This window comes from Parasteatoda tepidariorum, chromosome 2 (genome assembly GCF_043381705.1).
Source record: "Parasteatoda tepidariorum isolate YZ-2023 chromosome 2, CAS_Ptep_4.0, whole genome shotgun sequence".
NCBI lineage: Eukaryota > Metazoa > Arthropoda > Arachnida > Araneae > Theridiidae > Parasteatoda > Parasteatoda tepidariorum.
In genome coordinates, this window is record NC_092205.1 from 30,676,871 (window position 1) to 30,683,939 (window position 7,069).

Consider the following 7,069-nt stretch of genomic DNA (forward strand, 5'->3'; position numbering starts at 1 on the left):
AAATAACAAACCAAACGATGTTAACAAAATGACGTAGAAAGCGCAACTAGATCAAAATTATACAAGCACAACTAGATCAAATTATAATACCTGAGTGCTTGACGTAACAGATATAGAAATAGAATTTGATACCATAAAAAATTATATAGAAATAGAAATTGATACCATAAAACATTTATTCGTTTTCGTGTTCTTTTCATGTATTTAGCATTTTAGTTTTTTTTTTCTTAAGCGTTGTAGCTATATACTATATAAAATAGGAATGCAAGACAAAATTGCAGGACAGGAACACTTTAATTGTCCACTAATCTTCAGATTTCCTGCTATGTTTTAAAAAACTTTATTTGTGAAAACCTTTAGCGTGGCGGACAGAATGAAACGAAGAAAGGAATTCTTATCACCAAGAAGACTATACTAAGTTGTTTGGAAATTTATTTCTTTTTTATTCAACAGATAACTAATCAGATTTTTTTTTATTCAGTCAACCACACATTTATGTCGCAAAGAATTAGAAAGCTGCAAGAATTTGTTTACTAAATTTCTCCTTTATTGTTTACACCGAAGAGTATTACAAAGTGTCTGTACTGCTCAAAGCAATAAATTGATCAAGAGAGAAAGTATAGTGTTCCCCCAAGATACTTTATCCAAATTTAGCAACTCGTCAAATATTTATACAAAATAGAATTTAAAAGACGTTTAAGCATAATAAGGTATCTTACTCACTTATTTTAAACAGAGGATTACACCCCATAGAGCTACCAACATACAACAAGGCAGGTGCACTGTTAGAAACTTCTGGGGAAAATGGTTAAATAACAATTTATTTAGTTGCTATTTTACCATATTCAAACAAAACGGTCAAATAACCGTAAATAAGCTGTTATTCAAACTGTTCTCAGCGAGGAAAACCATTTATTAACACTTAATGCAGTTTAACAACCAGAATTTTATCACATCAGCTAGACCCACCTAATAAAAGAACTTGTATCTGGATACATATTATAGCCGAGAGGTCAAATCTGACAATCTTATAACCAGCAGAACGGGGGTTTGATCTTCAGCGTTGAGGCCACAACACTTTCTCCATTCTATTCTACGTGTAAGAGTCTCCAGTGCCCTGCACTCTCCGATTTCTGACCCTGGACTATTAGAATACGACACTTTCATTCATGTATATATCGCAGCACCATAAACCTGCTGAACAAAAAATTTCTAGTATTTTCTATCTCTTGTGTAACTACCAATCGTGTAACTACCAAATAAACTAATTAAACCAGATTCCAGAGTTAATTTGATAAAACACAACCTAACTCCAATGCCCGGTACCTAACGAAAAGCCTAGCTCAAATGTCCAGTTGAACTTCTTTTTTCACGGTTTTGAAGTCATGCTAGTTGTAAATGGTTAAAAAAAGCTTATAGTTTTGTACTCATGGTTTTTAATCATACTTGTTGTAAGCGGTTTCAAAACTGTATAGGTAAAAAATATTCTCTACCGTAAACTTAACGGTAAATCGAATGAACAGACTACTTCGGGTTATTTCACCGTAATTTTAGATTAAAAATTTTAATAGTGTGGAATTAGAAAATGAGGAAGACATCCACTCAGTTGTCTTGGTGCATTGAAAAAGATTTTAAAGCATTGAAAGTCATTAATTGGAAAAACCAGCATCTGGCAGACAACAATGAAAAAAACTCGTTGAGACTTCCTTATAGTGCCAGGAAGAAGATGAGATATATATCCATATCCACCATATTCTGAAGATCCTGCACCTTCAAATTATTGCTTGCTCCAATCTCTACAAGGCTCAGTGGATAGGGCGTTCGCCTTCCAATGAGGTGAACCGGGGTTCGATCCCGGCGATAGCTGGTCGATACGAATTTCGCTTCCGGCTTGCACCGACCACAATGCTGACGTGAAATATCCTCAGTGGTAGATGGCTCAGGGGTTAGAGTCCCCTTACCGTCAGGCTAACCGTGGGAGGTTCTCGTGGTTTTCCTCTCCATGCAACGCAAATGCGGATTAGTTCCATCAAAAAGTCCAAATTTCTCCCAATACTTGATCTAGGATTTCCCTTGTCTTCTGGATTGGGTTCAAAATTACAAGTCTACGAAGTTGAATATTAACAGTCGTAAACCCAAACATTGGGTCGGTTTTTCAACGACGGTTATAAAATAAAATAAAATACTTCAGACTTATGGTGGGACAGCCTGGTAGGTAGGGAACTGGGCTCATGTCCAAGAGTTCGAGGGTTCGATCCTCGCCGACCGAAGACTCATCATGTAATAAATGGTGACTGATACATGTTAAATCTGTCGAGTCGCAAAGTCACCCATGTTCCCATAACAAATTAATACCTCTGGGGGTACTGATTCAGGAGTTCCCTGGTCTTCTGGAGTGGTTCAAAATTACAAGGCTACGGAGTTGAACATGAGTAGCCGTAAACACAAAAATTTGGTCAGCCATTCAACAGTTCGGTTATAAAATAAAATACTTCGGACTTCAAAGGAAATCGTCCAAAATGACTTAGACTATTTTTTGCCAATAAATATAATTTTTATGAGCAGTCAGGGGCAAAAGGTTTTAACCAGAATAAAATTTATTTAAAATTAAATGAAACATCTAAGAAAATCGTTTTACAGTTTCATTATTTTCCCTAAGTGTAAACATCATTACCAATAAAAAACAACTTTAATGGGCCTAAAAAAATTATAGTGCAAATATTACAGCATTGACATTTCTTATTTTCGTGAATAACAACAAACTGCAATATGCTTAAAGTTTTTTAAAAAAATTGTAAAGCAATCAGAGACAAACAACTCTCGTTTTAGTGAAAAACCCATTAAATATTAAAAGAAATGCACTGGCACTTAATTTAATATTACTTTTATCAACAATTCATTGAATTGAATTGCATTTTAAAAAATCCATAGAGATATCAGTAAACATCATTAAATTTTACTTTCCTTCTCATAATGGCTTACAATTAGTCAAAGTTTCGTCTACTTCTGACTGAAATTGGTTAATGCATAAATTTTAAAGATTTGGAATGAATTCAAAACTGTTTTTGGCTGAAATCACAGGTTCTTAATTGCAAAATAACGCCAACATAAATTTAAAATTTCATATTTTTTTCACTACATTTAGATTTTTAAGGAACAAAATTTTTTTAAATCTCATTTAAATTATGTCAAGTATTTCAGATACTTTAAAAAAAAGCATTTTTAACATCAAAATTTGTCTGAACATTCGGAACTAAACATATAACGCAAAAATAAGGCATAATTCATAAATAAGTCAAAATAAGGCATGATTCATGATTTGCGTTTATTTTTTAGATGTAATTTGGTTAAGAAACTTTCTCGGAAATATGTTTGTCCGCATTAGTGCTAAGTAAGATGGATTACCTATCTTCTGAACAGCTGTTTAAAGAAGGAAAAATAACGAAAATCAAATTCCTGCACTTCGTGTATATAGTTAATTTATTGAATAGATGTTTTTCTGCATCTTTCTATCATATTCCAATTAATATTTACTTTCACTTTTATATAATAATACTTTTATATTTTAATAGAAGTGCGCATGCGCAATTACTTAAAATCTTACGCATGGGACCGCATGGAAGCTGATGTATGTACATTTGCAAAAACTCCCCATTTAACAACAAACTTTATTTGAGAATTGTCTGTTTGAGAATCTATCTAAAAGCTCAGTTCGTCGTATTCAATCAAAATATTACAAATTATTGTTGCTAATAAAATAAACTTTTAGTAACTGTGTATTTGTCTCTTATTCGGGAAAAGAATAAGAAATAAATTTAATAACAAAAATGTCTTTATTTTTTTTTCTCGAATTTGTTACGTCTATATCTCCATAAAAAACATTCGTAACGGCCGACGCCAACACTGTTTTGAGTGTTTAAAGCGCCCTTATAGTTTTTTTTTTGCTACGCAAAAAAATTTAAAGGACTAGGAATCATGAGGTTACGGTGGGTTGCAGAAAAATATACACGATAGAATGAAAAAAAAAATATTTGATCGTTAAGTTCGAGAATTATTAACTTTTAACTTGTCTTAAAATGGAATTATTAAGTCAATAATTATTAACTTTTAATTTGGCTTTGCTTTGAACTTGACTTAAAATATACCACCATACAAGCAGCTTTGCTAACCACGGAAATGCAAGTATAGCGTTGAAATTTGGTAAGCTAAAAAAGCCAGTTTTGTTTATAAATTTAGCATAAGCATTTTTTTATAATTAAAAGTTGTTTGGAAGTTATTGCAATTTTAAGTGCTATTTTAGCGAATTTTTTCTCTTTTTTCTTCTTCTTCTTTACATTCGATTTTGTTTCGTCTCGCAAAAGCTATAGTTTAAAATTTTGAATTATGGTGGGCTGTAGAAAATATTACAGAGTATACGACGGAATAAAAGAAAATTAAGATTTCTAGAAATGTTTGAGAATTATTAACTGTTAAACTTGAAGGGTGAAATACCAGGCTTGGTCGAACTTATATCTAACTGAAATGCAACTACGGAGTTGAAATTTAATTTGCAAGTGCCATTTGAAGAAGAAAAGGCCATTTTTATTTGTGAACTTAACGCGAATTTTGTATTCGAAATTCCAATCTGTTGAGTTCAATTTGTTCGAAATTCCAATTTGTTAGGCAAATTTAATCGCTTTTTGGAGACTTTTTTCAGCTTTTCTGCTTAAGGTATTGACTATTTATCCATTATTGTAGAAAATTTATTTTTTATATCAATCAAAAGTAGGGCAAAACGAAAAAAAAAAGAGAGATTACATGTTCTCAGATATAAATCTTAACACGCATATTGAAATTTTTAAAAATACAAAAAACGTAATAAAGAGGGATTAAAACCGTTCCCTATTTGAATAAGTCTTTTATTTTTCTACGCAGGCACTGAACATTTGTTCTTTATCTCAGAAGATGCCGGAAGTGTTGCTCATTTAACGTTACCCGGTAGGATGGGCCACATTCACACATCACACAACGGAGAATAACACACAGGGAGAAACATTCCTGCCCTAAGCGGGATTCGAACCCGCAACCATTGGCTTCACACTCAGGCACCCTGACCGCTGTGCCATCTGGCGGTGAATAAGTCTCGTCAACGAGTAAAATCACTTCTCATTTATTTCTTCGTATTGAGTCACACAATCTGTATTCTTTGGGTTTTTTTTTTTTTTTCAAATCTTGGTAATCGTCTATTTCGTTACCAATTACATTCTGGCAAAATGCACCAACTTAAAGCTACAATAATTGCATATTTTTAAAACAAAATGTTCGATGTTTTTGTGGAAAATATTGACGTTCAAGAAAAAGAGAACAATGACGAATGAGAATCAATTACGGGGGTTGATGACCGGAGCTGGTAGGGGTTGGAGCCTCCTAGTATTTAAAATATACGATTCATGACAACGTACAAAATTTTTAAATTATATGGACGGTTAGGACTCAATCCGAAGTAAATGAGAAGAGACCGGATAATCGATAAATTCGGATTATAAAAATAGCACCATTTTTCAATCTACTTTCATCTGTAAACTCTGAAAATCGAGCTCCTTTTTTATAATTTTTTTTTAAACAATTTTCTATTACAACTTAAAAATATTCCTCCTGAATAAGATAAGATACGTCATTATATACCGATTAGATTCCTCGTGAGAACAATTCATGAAAAATAATACATAATTATGAAAAAAATATTCTAATAAAACATAATCTCTCGATTCAAATTTCGTGAAATTATTATCACCCTTAGACTTATGTATCGGTCAAAACCCCTAACAGAAATCTATTATCTATAGAAAGAGAAAATGTTATCTCTCGTGAGCACTATGTCACGACCAAACATTGTTACGGAAAATAACAAAATTATTATCTCTGTTGTTAGAAATTAAAAAACTTTTTTTAGCAAGCAAATAATCTCTCAGGACAAAATTGCATAAAAGTATTGTCTCTCGTGGACGCAATCAGTGGCGACCAAAAATTCTTATGCAACAATCTCTCAAGACAAGATTTGACAAATATATCATCTGTTATGGATTACATAGTAACAAATTACGCTTCAAATTTCCTCATGAAGTACCGGCACTTTGGGTGCATCATCCGTGAAGTCCATTTTACCGTAAAATATTAGACCGTAGTTTTTACTGTAATATTTCAGTAATATTTATTTAATTAGAGTGATTCAATAATTTTAATGTAAAAATTGCGGTATGGCAGATTTTTTGTTCTGCAACATGATCCAGTTGAAATAGATTTTACTGTAAAAAGCCCCGGAATTTTTTACCGGAATTTGGTTTTCATGGTTTTCCTCTCCCTGCAACGCTAACGCGGGTTAGTTCCATCAAAAAGTCCTCCATGAAGGCAAATTTCACCCACTACTTGATCCAGGAGTTCCCTTGTCTTCTGTATTGGGTTCAAAATTACAAGGCTATGGAGTATAAACCCAAACATTAGGTCGGTTGTTCAACGACGGTTATAAAATACATGTCTCTACACTCTGCGTCTTTTGCTTGAAAGATATTGAGTTTCAACAATGCAACTGCTGATGAGAAAAATAATATTGTCAAAAATATAAATAATATTCAATATCTATTTAAAATATATGAAACTGAAAAATAATTATTTCTATTGTGTTGAAGTGGAATATGAGTAACACCCAAGGTAAAAAAAAATTAACTTATTTACATGTTAACGAACATTTTTCAATTTAATACAGCAAAGAATTATAGTAATATAAAAGAAATATTCCTTCAAAACTTCTTATATATAATTTGATAGGTGATTTTCAATTTACTTTAAACACAGTTTTCCACAAATTTCAACCATAGAAAGTTTTGCTTTCTTAGAAAAATAATAAGAAAGATTTCACATTCATATTATATTTATGCAGAATTTATATTCAGGGATGGTGGATAAATAAAATAAAGAAAAAGTCAAACAACACATGCAATTCAGCATATCTTTTAGTTGTCAAAACAAATCACAGCGTATTTAATATGTATTTACGCAATACTGCTCTTTCATAACTTTTATATATATATAT